The 15,929-nt window shown below is 40.4% G+C and overlaps 1 protein-coding gene across 6 annotated transcripts in view; it reads right to left on the bottom strand.

Annotated features, from left to right (window-relative positions):
- Window positions 1-2,705, bottom strand: part of IRAG1 (inositol 1,4,5-triphosphate receptor associated 1) — an 81,929-nt gene extending 79,224 nt beyond the window's left edge. For 4 of the 6 annotated variants that reach the window (XM_068398609.1, XM_068398608.1, XM_068398611.1 and 1 more), the window contains exon 1: window positions 2,488-2,704. The gene's annotated coding sequence lies outside the window, so the exon portion shown is untranslated. The other 2 variants (XM_068398612.1, XM_068398610.1) reach the window with 2 other exon arrangements.
- Window positions 2,706-15,929: the final 13,224 nt, after the last annotated feature.

Here is a 15,929-nt window from a genome sequence, read left to right as displayed (position 1 = left end):
GACTGCAAGTTAGTACAGAAAAGAGATCTCTCTCTGCCCACAAATCCCCCAGATCTTTAAATAGCCCACAAACCTTGAAACAAGGATTTTATTTCCCCTTCCACTCACAAGGCATTTGATGCTTCTTTTTCTTGGACTTATACACTTCTCCCAGAACAGCAACTAGATGAGTCAAGAGAACTCCACGACCCTTGAAATGAGAAGCTTTCACATCTGTCTCTTCTCAGTACCAACTCTCTATACCTCAATTGCCATACTCTCTTATCCAGCTTTTAAAAAAGTGATTTGACACCATACTGTCATTAAAAGATGTCAGAAAGCAGATTGATCCAAAGGAGGGTGGAAGAAGCTGGTGATAAAGATTAGAACCATGAAACCGGCTGCTAGATAATTCTTAGCTTCCACTGCTTTGGTCCCAGATAAACAGGACTATAGTTATTAAAACTGACTCAAACATATAAGAAGATAGAAGGCAGGGAGGTGTATAGGTTTCATGTCCACAGCCAGTCTAGAGATTAACCCAGAGGGATGTAAAACAGATGGATTTATGTAAGTTAAATACACTAGGTACTTTATCATAGTGCTGACGTTAACACACAATTTTCACTATGCACTAATGAGCAACCTGTAGTTTTTGTATTAAATTACACTTATTGTCATCATAACATCTTTACTGAAGATAAATTTACATATAGGCATTATATAATATATTCTAAGTTACAAAATAAAAAAGGATTGTATGGAATAAGAACAATAGTCGCTGAAATGCTACAAGATATCATATATTAGAAATATATACTTAGTTCAGATGTGGAAGAGTTAGACATGGATTAGTTATTCCAGTCCATACACAACTTTAAAAATAACTTATTAAAACTTAAACGCCTCTTAAATACCATCTAAAGTTGCATATCCTTGCACAAGTTGAAGGGGTGCATAAAATGTCACAAGTAAAGTAACACATGCAAGACCAGCAAATCACAATGAGGGCCTTGGAGGCTAGAAAATAAAAGAATATTAAAAGAATGAGGACTCTCTAGTATTCAGCATTTAATATATTGGACTGTTTCTTAATTTTCACTGTTAGTTCTAAAAAACTTAGATTTCTATGAGTTGTATCATCAGATTATTAAGCTCTAAGTTTGGTATAATTGTTGATTTAAAACATGAAGGTCAGCTAGGAGATTAACCTAAAAGAACTAAGCCGTTCACTAATGATAGTCCAGAGAAAAATAAAAGGAAAATTAATTACAAGTTTTGCAACCGGATCTGAAATGTTCTAACAAGTAAAATTCATTTGTCACATTCTCTTGAAGCCAGATGAAGTGAACTTCCGTTAAAGTATACACAACACCTACCATATCAAATATAAATGCAGTAACTGTTAGCACTTGCAGGAACACTGTCTATGCTCAGAACTCTAAATTCGCCCAATCTTTGCATTGTATAAACTAAAAACTACTGTCTAGTCACTCCACAAAGATGGAAATTCACTGTTCATTACACAGAATTTTTCACCAGATGAAATATACGATTTGAAAAATCAACTCACTAACACAAGTTGTTACTAATATAAGTTAGTAACACAAACCTGAGTCTTCAATTTCAGCTATCATTTCCTTGTTCTGACCTCATTCTTTCATGTTGTTTACATACTGCTGTTTGAAAAAAAAGAGCTTAACATACACATTAGTAAGACAAAAAAAAATGTTGTAATTTGCCAAGGAAATAAAATACACTTCAGTGCAGCATGCCTACCAAACAGCACAGATAAAACTGAAGACTGTAATATCAGGAAATGTAAATATTGTGATTTTTCATACTAAAGCAAACATGCTTTAACATTTGAAGGGTTTTTTTTCTGTACAGTATTCCAATTAGACACAACTTCATGGTACTAATTTACATCTAATAGGATTAAAACCAAAAGCTATACAGTATAAAGAAATGGCTCTGGAAATGTCTTTTTAAAGGATGGATTCCAGACACAAGTAGGTAATCCATCAAAATGAACAACTCCGGCACTGTTAAAAGCAAGCATGTGGGAAGAAAAGTCATACAATTAAAAAGAAAAAAGAAATCTGTTAAATATCTGTTTCTCTATAACATGTATTGCTGCTAACTAAGACTCTCTAATGGTTAGCACAATACAGATAACAGTATCTGTGAATCAGGTTGCTCTGAATTACTGACTACGTACCTTTATTAATCAAGTCTCAGTATAATTATCACAGCTTTTTCTTTTTCATTCTTGTATATTCCCAAGCAGTACATAAGAAGAACTAGGTTTCATTAACTACACCCACTTTTTAAGCAGCAAAAATTTGAAGAAGAGGTAGAATTTGAAGGGGGGAGGGGGGAAGAGGTAGAAAGAACCAACTACTCAGTATCACAAAAACAAGGTACTGTACCTTTAAGGAGGAAATATGGTTCCGTTCTGCTTCACGGCTGAAAAAGAGCTTATTCTCAGTTATAAAGATTACTTACCTAAAACTTCAGTTATTCCTCTTTTTCCCTGCAGGCCAGCCTCTCGTTCACTCTTGGGAGCTTTTACCATTTAAGGTCAATGTTACATCTGGCTCTAGTAACTAGAGCTGAAGCAATTTTTAACTCCGAGATCCAACAGGCTGCCTAACATTAGAATGAGAGTTTAAATTTAAAGTAACTCTTCAGGAAGCCTCTTTCTTGCTTCAGAGAATTACAGAGTAAAGGCTTTCCCTATTCTGGCATAAGTACTCAGAGTACAACGCAATACAGACATCCCATTAGCACTCTTCAACTTCACTGCATATAAGGCTCTACTTACACATTTCTGATTAAAATGGGCAAGTAGGAAGAACAGATGAAATAGTTTACATCATGTTATGTTAACCCTTAGAATTTTTTTTACTGAAGCAGCTACTACGATTTTTCACCCCCTCTCCCTTTTTTTGGTCAGGAGTCTAAATTAGAGAGCCAATACGAGGCATGTGAACTTTTAAAAGAACATTGGCTTCAGTCCAGGCTGAGTCCACAGGCTCTGCTCTCCACTTGCAGAAGACGAATAATTCCCATTGAAGTCCACAGAAGTTGCTTGTATCCCATGAGAGAATGTAGCTACAAATAGGGCATGAAGAGGGAAAAAAACAAACCAAAACATTTACCACACTATATTCAGGTACCTGCAGGAGAATCACATGCATGTGATTCAGAGCTCAGCCTGAAACAGACGTAGATCTTACTCCAGCCATTTAGCCAATTCAGATTATTTATTTATAAGTATTACAATTACATCCACAGAACCTGAGAGTTCTGCTTATGCCAGGTGCTGCAGAGTTGTTACATGTAAGTAAACCAAACCCTGTCCAAAAAAACCTTTCACAATGCAAGTAGAGACAAGAGAGCTGAGGGTGGGAAATGTCAAAAAATCACACCAGAAGGTATGTAAAATTATTAGATAGTGAGTTTGGAGGGGACATATTAGGGCTGCTTTAAGAGAATGGAGCAAATGATGATATTAAATTAACTTCCTTTTGATAATGGCCAATAAGAACAGCAAAGCAGAAACAGATCAGACGAAGGAAAGTATGGAGGCTGATGATTTGACTTGGAAAGCACACTCCATAGGGGATTGATGTGTGGAAACATGAGGATGCTTGTAGGAGAAGTGGGCAAAGTTGAGTTGATTACAACATAGCACAGTCCCTGTAACATAAGGAAATAAGAGGCTGGGCACATCGTTTGTGCCATATCATGCTTGAGCTTGTATTAGGAAGTTTATTATTCTACATTTAAGATACTCTCTGTCCACAAAATCAATCTAATAAAATAAGTTCTGAAAAACTTCTTTAACATTGACATTTAAGCTTGATCCCAAGATAATGGGAGTAGCTAGCTGTTTAAAAAAACATTTCAGGTTTTGATGTCCTTTGTCCACTTACAGTCCTTTGCACCATTACTGGCTCTCTGACAAGACATTTTAATATATCTCTTTTAATCTTCTTGAATTACTATTTTATTACCCACAAACTCGAGTTTTGAAATATTCTCTTGTGGCTCACCATGGTTACAGTCTTCCGTCTAGTTATCTGCAATTACAGAGGTCTTACTAGCATCTGTAATTCATCATTTTTCAGTTTTATTTTCTCAGAATTTCTAGGCCGCAAGTGTCAAATGTTTGTCTCCAATAGAAGTTGTGTTTCTCTTAAATCTGCATGCATCCCTTTCATAGTAAAGGCTGCTTTGAACCCAGGTTAGGCAAGAACAAGTTGCTTACTGCCTTTTAGCACTACCATCCTCTGGGAATTAAAAGTTTTCTATTAAGTTGCTTGTTCATTGGTCTAGCATCCTATAACCACTGTTGGCCAAATTTAGCCAAAATTTGTAAAGTACTGGAGGTCTCAAAATATTTTCAAGTTCCCAGAAACTTCATGAAGTCAGTAGCTTGTAAAGGAGATTTCACAGAATCACACAGAACAGTTGGGGTTGGAAGGGACCTCTGGTGATCACCTAGTCCAACCCCCTTGCTACAGCAGGTTCACCTAGAGACTCCACAACCTCTCTGGGCAGCCTGTTCCAGTGCTCTGTCACCCTCAAACTCAAGAAGTTTTTCCTCATATTCAGATGGAACTTCCTGTGTTTCAGTTTGTGCCCGTTGTCCCTTGTCCTGTCACTGGGCACCACCAAAAAGAGTCTGGCCCCATCCTCTGGACGCCCACCCTTAAGGTATTTGTAAGCATTGATAAGATCCCTTCTCAGTCTTCTCTACTGCCCCTGCTATGGGAGAAACGTATAGTGACAGAGTTTCAGTTCTCTTTTGTTTGGCCTGTCCACTTGCACCACACAAACATGACCCCTGCTGTTTAGAAGGACTGTGGAAGTACTCATGAGAAGTTGGAAAACAATGCTTCCATCAATCTTCAGCTTCTGAAACTGCTTGTATATTTTTGTATCCTATAGCATGCTCAATGCTTTGCAGGTGATTTGCCCAGAGATTTGTTTAACATGAATAATCTCTGGCTAAATGCAAGTGAAACGTGCTGGCTAAAATCTAAGTTTTTGAATGAGGGAGTCTTAGCATCTAAAAATCAATTCTTTTAACTAGATTGTTACCATTGTATAAAGAAGGCATGGTAATATGTACCATGTAAGAAACATTTTTCATACAGCTTTTTGTTTCTTGCTTTGGTTTTGTTTTTTACGATCTGCTGATACCAGCTTCTTTTAAAACATTCTAATACACATGGCTGGCTACATGCAGTAGCAGCAAACTCTACCCCCCCTTTCTCACATAACCCAACATATTTATGTTGCCAGTATTATAGTAGTGTATTCCCCAGGAACAGCATAAAATTATTCTCTTAGAAATATTCTGAAGTATCTCAGAGTAGCTAGATGTAGTTCTCTGGAGAACACACATGGCCTGGCAGTGGGAGGTACACAGCCCCACCAGTTAACTTACTGTTTTCTTGATTTTCACAGCTCTGACTTGTGAAAGTAGTGCAGCACGTATCAATGCTAAGTTTCGTAAGTTGGGCTCCCTAAGTTTAAAGATTTTTACTTGTGCCTTTGAAGAGATGAACACTAAAATCTTGGTCATACTGAAATAATTGAGAGTTCTGCCTCTAGGGCTAAAGTATAAGTAAGACTTCATGCAGAATCTTAATTTTTGGGGCACAGCCATTTTCAAGCACAAACTTTGCGTAACTGCAGACAAGTGATCTTGCTACAATTTTTTCAAGTTTTGGTTTTAACTGGGCAGTTTGGAGATAAGAACTTTAACTCAAAAGGCTTATTTGGGTAGAAATAGCTATAGGTGTTTTCATTTGAGCTTTTGATGGGCTCAGGATAAAGCAGTAAATTCTCCACCATATGTATAGAGTAATGCCTAGAAAAGAATTATATAAAAGAGAATTCCCATATTATTTTGAAGAATTTATGCTTCAGGACTTTAAAATACATTGTATTAAAAATGTTGCTTGTTGTCCTTTCTGCCCATATGTAATTGTCATCCATGTGATAAAAAAGAAGCATGTTACAGCTGACAGTGTAAGTGGCAAGACATGATATATATATATATGCTCTATTCTTTATTCAGTGACTAAAGTATAAAAGATTATTAATCAGGCAGGCTAAAAATTTGCAGCAGAAGTGATAATATTTGCACTTAAAACTGGAGATCTATGACGTGATTTTCCATATTTCATCTTAAAATCATCATTAAAGTATTTTTATCAGTTCAGACTTTTGTCCTACCACACCTAGAATGCATTTCTGTCAATCTCAGGTCCACCTTACAAATGCCAATGAGCATTGACAATTTTGTTTATTGAATCGATTGTATTAGCCATCCTCATCATCTTATTTCTCCTCAACTGTATGGAAAAACTAGTTAACTGAGTCTCAAGTTTATGCCCAAGATTTCCCGTGTGCCTTTGTTTTCTTGCATAGAATTTGTTTGCTAATATAAATATTTTATCTGGCATCAGATTTGTGTTTTCTGTGGGTTTTCTGGCTTGTATGTTGCTACTGCTATAGTGCACACAAAAGTCATCTTATCACACATGTTGGCATCCATTATGCAGATCTCTTATGTATGCAACTCTAACACTGTGTGGCAATCTTACCTGCCAGTTTCATCCAGACAGGAGAAAAAAAAACAAAGCAAGAACAGGTCTGATAGATAAATCCATTACAAAAAAATATACAAGGCAAAACATGCAATAAACTTTCCACATCTCTGACTCACTCATTCTGCTGAATACGAAATCCCAATTGGAATCTCGAATACTTGAACTAAAATGTATGTTGGTTCAACAGGATGGTATTAGTCAACATTCACTCTGCCAGTCAGCTGAGCAGCTATGCTAGATTATTTATACAAAATGCAACAAAACTTTATGATACTTTTAATAATGTTTACGCAGCAACTTTTCTAAATGAGTCTTCAGAAAGGGAGGAGTTTTGCTTCCAACTTTCTACAGCAAAGAGAAGCAATTCATATGAATCAGAAACGTTAAGTTAAAAGAATATGCAATTGCAGAATAAAATAAGACCCTGCAGAACAAGATAAGGAGATATATGTTACAGCCCTGTCATCTTGAAGAAAACATGTATATTGACAACAATGTAAATAAAGTTTGCCTTGAGGTCATACAGATGATCCTGTAAACTAGTCCATGTTATGGTGCAAAGATTTGAGATCTTAGAGAGAAGTACTCAAAGTGCTTGCAAAAAACCTACTAATTAAGCCATAACGAGTCTATTTATAAAGCTAACATTTTTCTCAGTCTCAAAATAACCAGCTAATAATCTCTATATGAGAAACAGACAGAGTCCAAGAAACAAAATGTCAATTGTTTACCAGCATTCATTGCCAGATAATCAATAAAATGATCCAAGCTGACAAACAGTTTAAATGGCCAAGTCTTTCTGGACAAATGTTACACGAAAGCATTTACAGAAAATGTTATATTTTCACTTCTCATATTCCTGTCTTTTTTTCTCCTCCCTTTAAGAAAGTGGTTTTAAAAGTGAAGTTCCAATAAAAGCACCATATTAAGATGTTTATAATAGTTTACAGTGAAAGCAAAACAGTATCAGAAATCTAAATGTTTGCGTGTAAGGAAGTTATTCTGTTTCCACGCCCTTAAAATCTAGTCCACCAAGAAGCTAAATATATCTAATACTTCTTAGCACACACAGTCTTCCAAGGTCATCAGTGCATTTCACTCAGTCTAACAAACTGTTTTCTGAGGTTCAGCTTTAATTTCTGCTAATAGCAATTGAAACCTTAGCATGTGTACAAGTAATGTGTTTAATACATTGTTAAATGATTGCCTTGTGTTCTATGGAAAAACTTTTTGGGAAGATGATCCAAATGAACACACTGCACTCATACTTTTGATATTTAAAAAAAAAGTTTTTCAGTCAAAGAAGACTTGACACAATCATGGCCACTGGGTGAGTAATTATCCATAGAGAACACCTTCCATTAGAGTTCATTTTCTGTTTTAATTTGGCGGGGGGGGGATGGGTGGGTGGGTGTTGAAAAGGGATCTACAATAGCAGGATTCCAGCAAAAGAGGAGGGATGAAGTTTTACAATGACTTTTCTGAGGACCTGTTTAGAAACCTGAAGAGGTTAATACTCACTATGATTAAGCTCCATCTTACCTTGTCTGTGAGAAGTTAGGTAGAAGTGAAGAATTAGAAGAAAAAAAATCCCAAGAATGATAGGCTTCTCCTTCCACATGGATGTATGTACATATAATAGCATAATACTATACGCTAAAGTACAAGTGAAGGAGACTAGGACTGCACACTAATCTAGGCCAAAATAGTAAAGTTCTACTTCTTCCTGAATTCAGTATTCATATTGAAGTTTAGACTTCCTATCGTATTCCAGTCCAAGAAAAGGGAAATTAAAATATTGCAAGACGATACTTTAATCCATAGAAAGAAAAGCATGACTTTGCTTTTTCTCTGTAAAAGGACACAAGACATTTTTTAGGCTTTAAGCTTACATTCCCTTGCTGAATTAATCCTAAATAATAATTCTTAATCACATGTGAAACTTGATATCAGCATATATCCTAACCACGTTGATCCAGAATGCCTGCAGACTCAATTAACAGCCCTAGGTTTTAAGAATTAGTTGCAGGGTGAATAGTACACTTACCACAAGGTAAAACTAAACTTATAAGGAAGTAGTGTGGGAAGCTTATCAGGGACACAGTAACTGATCTCCATTCCTACAGCAGGAAGTAAAAATAAGTACAAAACCTGATCAGAGGCTGATTTTGGTTAATATTTGTTTTCAACACTGAAATTTTACTTTGTCATTTATTCTAAAATTTCCAAGCAGCTTGTGGAAAAAAATAAGGATAGAAAACTTACTCTACCTCTACTAGTAGAATCCTAGAGAAAAGCTTTGTTAACTCACATTTTTGTTGATTGTGTTACTGCTGCTGCCAGACTGCTGCAGTGTTCATCAGATGGTTCACGTCTTTGTACACTTCCTTAGAGGAGTTTACAGTAGTGCACTTAAAAAAAAAAAACAAACCAATCAAAAAGAATATCAATAGGCATGTCTATAGATAAAATTGTCTGTCACTTTCCATTGTACACTACAGCTTTGCAGTTTCAGTTATTTGAGATGTAACAAAGTTGTGATCATTTGGGTTAAAGAGATGAGCTTCAAAACACTGATTTTCAGCCAGCATTGTTCAACTGTTTCCCAAATATAAGGTAAAATTCATTATATATGCTGAATATATGTAAGAACATTTTATTAAAATTTTAAAGAAGTTATTTGATGTTTTGCAGAAAGGGGATTCAATTTGTGGGTGCAACCACGACTTTTGCTTGTCCCTTTGTAATTATCTTTTTTTTTTTTTTGTAAGTCTCAAATAACACATTTTTTCTAAGTACATGCTAAGAGTTTGGCTGTTTCAGAATACAACATTGATTGATTGTGCATATTCAGCATCACCATATGGATATGCACATAGCTAAATGTTTTTCTGCCTCAAAAGAAGCATCGCAAGGAGAAAGCCAGGATTAATAGAATCATTTATTCTACTTTTTCTTAGCTTTACATAGAAGTAGCTGTTGGGCATAGGACTGGTGCCTGATTCTTTGCCGATGTTAAAAGCATGCATTTCCAGTGAGAATTTTTGCCAGATCATCCTTAAAGCACATTGCATTTCTGTCATGCCTCCAGAACTGCCTAAATCAGTTTTATGACTTGTTGCAAAGATATACCAGTACCAACATGAGACTAAAATATCTTTTCTCTGCCTGCTCCTTTCTACACCTCCCTTTTCATCCTTCCCCCTGATCTAGATTGTATCTTTTTCAGCTCAAATCTAAAACCTAATACCGCCTTCTCTACATGTCTTCCTATACTTCAGTCTGATCGTAATTTCCTGGTGGCTCTTTCCTAATGGACAACCATGTGATCTATTTTTCTGTACTTTGTCTTCCTAGGATTCTCTTCAAGGTGAATGCCCTAGTTTTAAGAGACACAAATGTTTTTGTTCAAAAACACAAGCAAAATCAGGGGGTTTGTTTTATTTATGAGCAAGATTTTTTGTTTTTCATAGACATATTCATCATACACAGAATTATAAAAAAAACCCAAGTTTATCTATTCTTTTAAAAGAAATGTTAAGCCTCTAACAGCAGTCTTGTATAAAGAAAATTAACACCAAAAAATCTGATAAGTAGATACCCTAACCTATATTTTAAAATATATATATATAAAAATAAAAATCAGTGCCACGTTATGATATATTGAGCTTTCACAAAAGAAGAGACTGACATGCTTTTACTAAGAAATGTATATTCAGAGGTGGATCATCTCATACTGCAATAAGGCAATGAAACATTCATCAGTGTTACATTTTAATCACCAGAGCGAGTGATTCTGCTTTTTGAGGTAGTTTGCTATATTTAAACATACATCTCCATCCACAACTGCTTCAGACCTTTCTTTTACCTACTATCCCATAACAGAAAAAGAAACTCCCAAAAAATCCAAGACAAAACCAAAACAACTCCAATATTACTTAGTGATACCTACCTGAAGAAAGGGTACATATAAATAATAGGGGATATGTGAGAACCCAGTAACTTTGATGAGATATGATGATCCTGGAACTGAGAGAGTTTAACTAAATATTAAGCGTATTAATTAGCCTTGAGTCCACCCATTTTATATTCTGATGCTGCCATTGTAGTAAAGTTTAGTAAGAAAAAAAATTTACCAGTGCAATATATAACTGTGCCAACAAGTATACCCATATAAACTAAAGACTGGTGGTATATCTGGGAGTGCCACAGTACCATGCTTTGAAGTGAATGTTATAGCATAAGGTACCAACATTAACAGGTGCACAGTACTCCTGCAGGTCCCAGGCTGGTAGCAAGCTCACATTACCTCCTTCTCCCTCCAGCAGGGTTGGAACAGAGTGGAAACAGCTTTTCTATTTTTATAACAGAGATCAAACAGGGCAAGTTGAAAGCCACTCCCTTTTTACCTCCTATCCTACAGATGCTCATCAGAACATCTGGGCTTTTACCAGAAGGATGAGAACAGCTGGCAGCAGCTCAGCATCTAAAGCTCCCTTCTTCCACTCTGAACAGGATTCAAACACAAGCATGTGCTCAAATCCCCAAAACACTGCACAATAAGGAATGTAAACACAGCATGGACAAAAAACATGCTCCAATCCTCCACACAGTGATGGAGATGATGGTGGCGTAGACTTTGGCAGATTAATGTTTTTCCTAGAACAAGCCGCATAGCTTTTACCAGGGGAAGGAAGAAAACTATTCAGTATTGCTTCATCATTCTCTCTTGACTGAGAGCATTAGTTGTATTTGCAGAGAATTGCTTCAGTTAAGAAAAATTACTATCAGCATTCCTTTTCTCTGGAAATGCTCTCACTGTTTCTTGAGTTAATCACGTGGCTTTGCAGCATTTTAGGTGCTGTCACTGTTTTCCAGAAAAGCCATGTACCTGTCCCAGGTGCCTGAATCATTCTCAAAAGCAGCTTGTCAGTCAAAGCTTATGACTCCCATTCCTCCCTGACTGTGAGCTGCAAAATATTTCTGGTTTCCCCTCCCTCTGAAGTCTGGCTACTGTACAATACAATTCAATTACATGTTCTCTGTGGGAAGAGCTGGAGAATAAAAGGCAGCTGCAAGCAGAAAAATAAACAAAGGAGGGGTATCAGTTGTAAAGTAGCCAATTCCACAGCAAAAGTGCTGAGTTGTATGACATTATGAGAGAGACAAATTATATAGTTCTATAGCTAAAGCATTCCAGGCAGCCTGAGATTTAAATACAATTCACCCTTCTCCAAGCTGTTACAGAATCACAGAATGTTAGGGATTGGAAGGGACCTCGAAAGATCATCTAGTCCAATCCCCCTGCCGGGGCAGGATTGCCTAGACCATATCACACAGGAACGCGTCCAGGCGGGTTTTGAATGTCTCCAGAGAAGGAGACTCCACAACCTCTCTGGGCAGCCTGTTTCAGTGTTCAGTCACCCTTACAGTAAAGAAGTTTTTCCTCAAATTTAAGTGGAAGCTCCTGTGCTCCAGCTTGCACCCATTGCCCCTTGTCCTGTCAAGGGATGTCACTGAGAAGAGCCTGGCTCCATCCTCTTGACACTTGCCCTTTATATATTTATAAACATTAATGAGGTCACCCCTCAGTCTCCTCTTCTCTAAGCTAAAGAGATCCAGCTCCCTCAGCCTCTCCTCATAACGGAGATGTTCCACTCCCTTAATCATCTTCGTGGCTCTGCGCTGGACTCTCTCTAGCAGTTCCCTGTCCTTCTTGAACTGAGGGGCCCAGAACTGGACACAATACTCCAGATGCGGCCTCACCAGGGCAGAGTAGAGGGGGAGGAGAACCTCTCTCGACCTGCTGACCACACCCCTTCTAATACACCCCAGGATGCCATTGGCCTTCTTGGCCACAAGGGCACACTGCTGGCTCATGGTCATCCTGTTGTCCACTAGGACCCCCAGGTCCCTTTCCCCTACGCTGGTATCCAACAGCTCTGCCCCCAACTTGTACTGGTACATGGGGTTGTTCTTGCCCAGATGCAGGACTCTACACTTGCCCTTGTTATATTTCATTAAATTTCTCCCCGCCCAACTCTCCAGCCTGTCCAGGTCCCTCTGAATGGCTGCGCAGCCTTCCGGTGTGTCAGCCACTCCTCCCAGTTTTGTGTCATCAGCGAACTTGCTGACAGCGCACTCTAATCCCTCATCCAAGTCATTAATGAATATATTGAATAGAACTGGTCCCAGAACCGACCCTTGCGGAACTCCGCTAGACACAGGCCTCCAACTGGACTCTGTCCCATTGACCACCACTCTCTGGCTTCTTTCCTTCAGCCAGTTCACAATCCACCTCACTACCCCATCATCCAGACCACACTTCCCCAGTTTAGCTGCAAGGATGCTGTGGGAGACCGTGTCAAACGCTTTACTGAAATCGAGATAGACCACATCCACAGCTTTACCATCATCTATCCACCGGGTAACATCCTCATAAAAGGCTATCAAGTTGGTTGAGCAAGACTTCCCGTTGGTGAAGCCATGCTGAGTGCCCCTAATGATCCCCCTATCCTTGATGTGCCTAGAGACAGCACCAAGAACAAGTTGTTCCATCACCTTTCCAGGGATGGAGGTGAGGCTGACTGGTCTATAGTTACCCGGGTCCTCCTTCCTGCCCTTTTTGAAGACTGGAGTGACATTCGCTTTCCTCCAGTCCTCAGGCACCTCTCCTGTTGCCCACGACTTAGCAAAGATGATGGAGAGTGGCCTAGCAATGACTTCCGCCAGCTCCCTCAGCACCCGCGGGTACATCCCATCAGGGCCCATGGATTTATGGACATCCAGGTTGCTTAATTGGTCCCTGACCCAGCCCTCATCAACCAAGACAGATTCCTCCTCTATCCTGACTTCTTCTGAGGCCGCAGGGGTCCAGGGCTCCTCAGGACAGCCTCCAACAGTATAGACAGAGGCAAAGAAGGCATTCAGTAACTCTGCCTTCTTTTTATCCTCTGTCTCCAGGGCCCACACCTCATTCATCAGTGGGCCTACATTGCCTCTAGTGTTGGCTTTACCTGCAATGTATTTGAAGAAGCCCTTTCTGTTGTCCATGACCTCTCTTGCAAGGTTTCATTCCAAGGAGGCCTTAGCTTTCCTAGTTGCCTCCCTACATCCTCTGACAACAGACTTATATTCCTCCCAAGTGGCCAGCCCCTCCTTCCATGATCTGTACACCCTCTTCTTCCACTTGAGTTTGCCCAGCAGTTCCCTGTTTAACCATGCAGGTCTCCTGGTACCCTTCCTTGACTTCCTACCTGTTGGGATGCTCTGATCTTGAGCTCGGAAGAAGCAGTCCTTGAATGCTAACCAACTATCTTGGGCCCCCTTACCTTCTAGTACCCTGTCCCATGGGATTTCCCCTAGCAATTGCTTGAAAAGGCCAAAGTTGGCCCTCCTGAAGTCCAGGGTTGTGATTCTGCTAGCTGTTCTGTTCCTGCCACATGAGATCCTGAACTCTACCATCTCATGGTCACTATAACCAAGGCTGCCCTCAACCTTCACCTCTTCAACCAGACCCTCCTTGTTAGTAAGGATAAGATCCAGCAGCGCTCCTCTCCTAGTTGGCTCATCCACCATTTGCATCAGAAAGTTATCACCAATGCACTGGAGGAACCTCCTGGACTGAGGATGGCTGGCTGAGTAGGCCTCCCAGCAAATATCAGGGTAGTTGAAATCCCCTATGACAACCAGGCCCTGTAATTGTGAGACTGCTCTCAGCTGCCTGTAGAAGGCCTCATCACCCTCCTCATCCTGATCCGGTGGCCTGTAATAGACACCCACAACAGTATCACCCCTGCCAGCCTGCCCCTTAATTCGCACCCACAAACTCTCAACTCGCTCCTGATCCACCCCTGGACAGAACTCAATACATTCTAGCTGCTCACTCACATAAAGAGCAACTCCACCACCTCTCCTTAGTGGCCTGTCTTTCCTGAACAGGACATAGCCATCCATGACCACATTCCAGTCATGTGAGGCATCCCACCAAGTCTCTGTAATTGCCACTAGATCATAGCCCCCTGACCGAACACAGATTTCCAACTCCTCCTGTTTATTCCCCATAGCTGCGTGCATTGGTGTACAGGCATTTCAGGGAGCGAGCTGAGCACACCGATTTCACCCCAGGGGGGATGGGGGGCCTCCTGGTCTACCTCAACACTAGAGCGTTGCCCCAGTGGTGCAAGCCCAACTACTACCCCCATCCCCCTTCGAATCTAGTTTAAAGCTCTCCGAATGAGCCCTGCTAATTCCTGTCCCAGAACCCTTTTGCCCCTATGACATAAACCTTTCCCATGTATTACCGTCACGCCTGGTGTCTTATAAAAACCAGCCCATTATCAAAGAACCCAAAGCCCTGCCTGTAGCACCAGTCTCGTAGCCAGGCATTAATAGAGAGAATCCTACTGTTCCATCCCACGTCATCACCTGAAAATGGAAGGAGGGAGGAGAAAACAACTTGTGCCCCAGACTCTTTCAACCAACCGTCCTAGGGGCCTCGTAGTCTTTCTTCATCCCCCTCAGACTACGGGATGCAGCTTCTTCCCCACCTGTCTGGAAGATCAGCAGGGGGTAGTAGTCTGTGGCCTTCACCAGGTTGGGGAGTTGCCTGGTGATATCCCTGATTCGGGCTCCAGGCAGGCTGCAGACCTCCCTGTGATGGGGGTCAGCTCTGCATATTGGGCCCTCAGATCCCTTTAGGAAGGAGTCTCCAACCACTAAAACTCTTCTCTTCTTCCTTGTGGAGGAGGTAGCTATACGCCTGTCAGGTTTTTCTGACTGTGGTGGGACCTCTGATATAGGTTGCCTCTCTACCACATCCCCATTGGACCGGCTGTATTCCACTAGGGCTTCATATCTATTGCTCAGAGGCAGCTGTGGAGGCAAAGTAGGCAAGGAGGGCACTCGCCTTTTGCCACAGCCATAGACTTGCCTCCACTCACTCCTCTCCTCTAGGTTATTGTTTTCCACCTGAGAGGGGCAGAGTACAGGGGTCCCTCGATCCTGGGAGCTCTCTGGCAGGTGCTCCCATTTTTGTTGCAGGGAGGGCAAAGCCTGGCTCCACCAGTCTATCTCCATTTCAGCCTCCCGAATGCTCCTAAGCCTTTCTACTTCGGCTTGAAGCCTTTCAACCTGGCTTTGCAGCTGTGCCGCTCGGCCGAGCAGATCATCTACCTGCTCACAGCGCACACAGCCCCCTGACACCACAGAGACACTGTAGCATTCCCTGCAGCCTGCGACCTGCACCATCGCCTCCTTCCGTGGGAACTCTGTCTGGGTTCCCACATCCATTTTGGTCTTCTTCCGCGGGGAGATACC

This window comes from Nyctibius grandis, chromosome 4 (genome assembly GCF_013368605.1).
Source record: "Nyctibius grandis isolate bNycGra1 chromosome 4, bNycGra1.pri, whole genome shotgun sequence".
In the NCBI taxonomy this organism is placed as follows: Eukaryota; Metazoa; Chordata; class Aves; order Nyctibiiformes; family Nyctibiidae; genus Nyctibius; species Nyctibius grandis.
The sequence above is the reverse complement of the archived record's forward strand: the minus strand, read 5'-3'. Positions and strand labels throughout refer to the sequence as shown.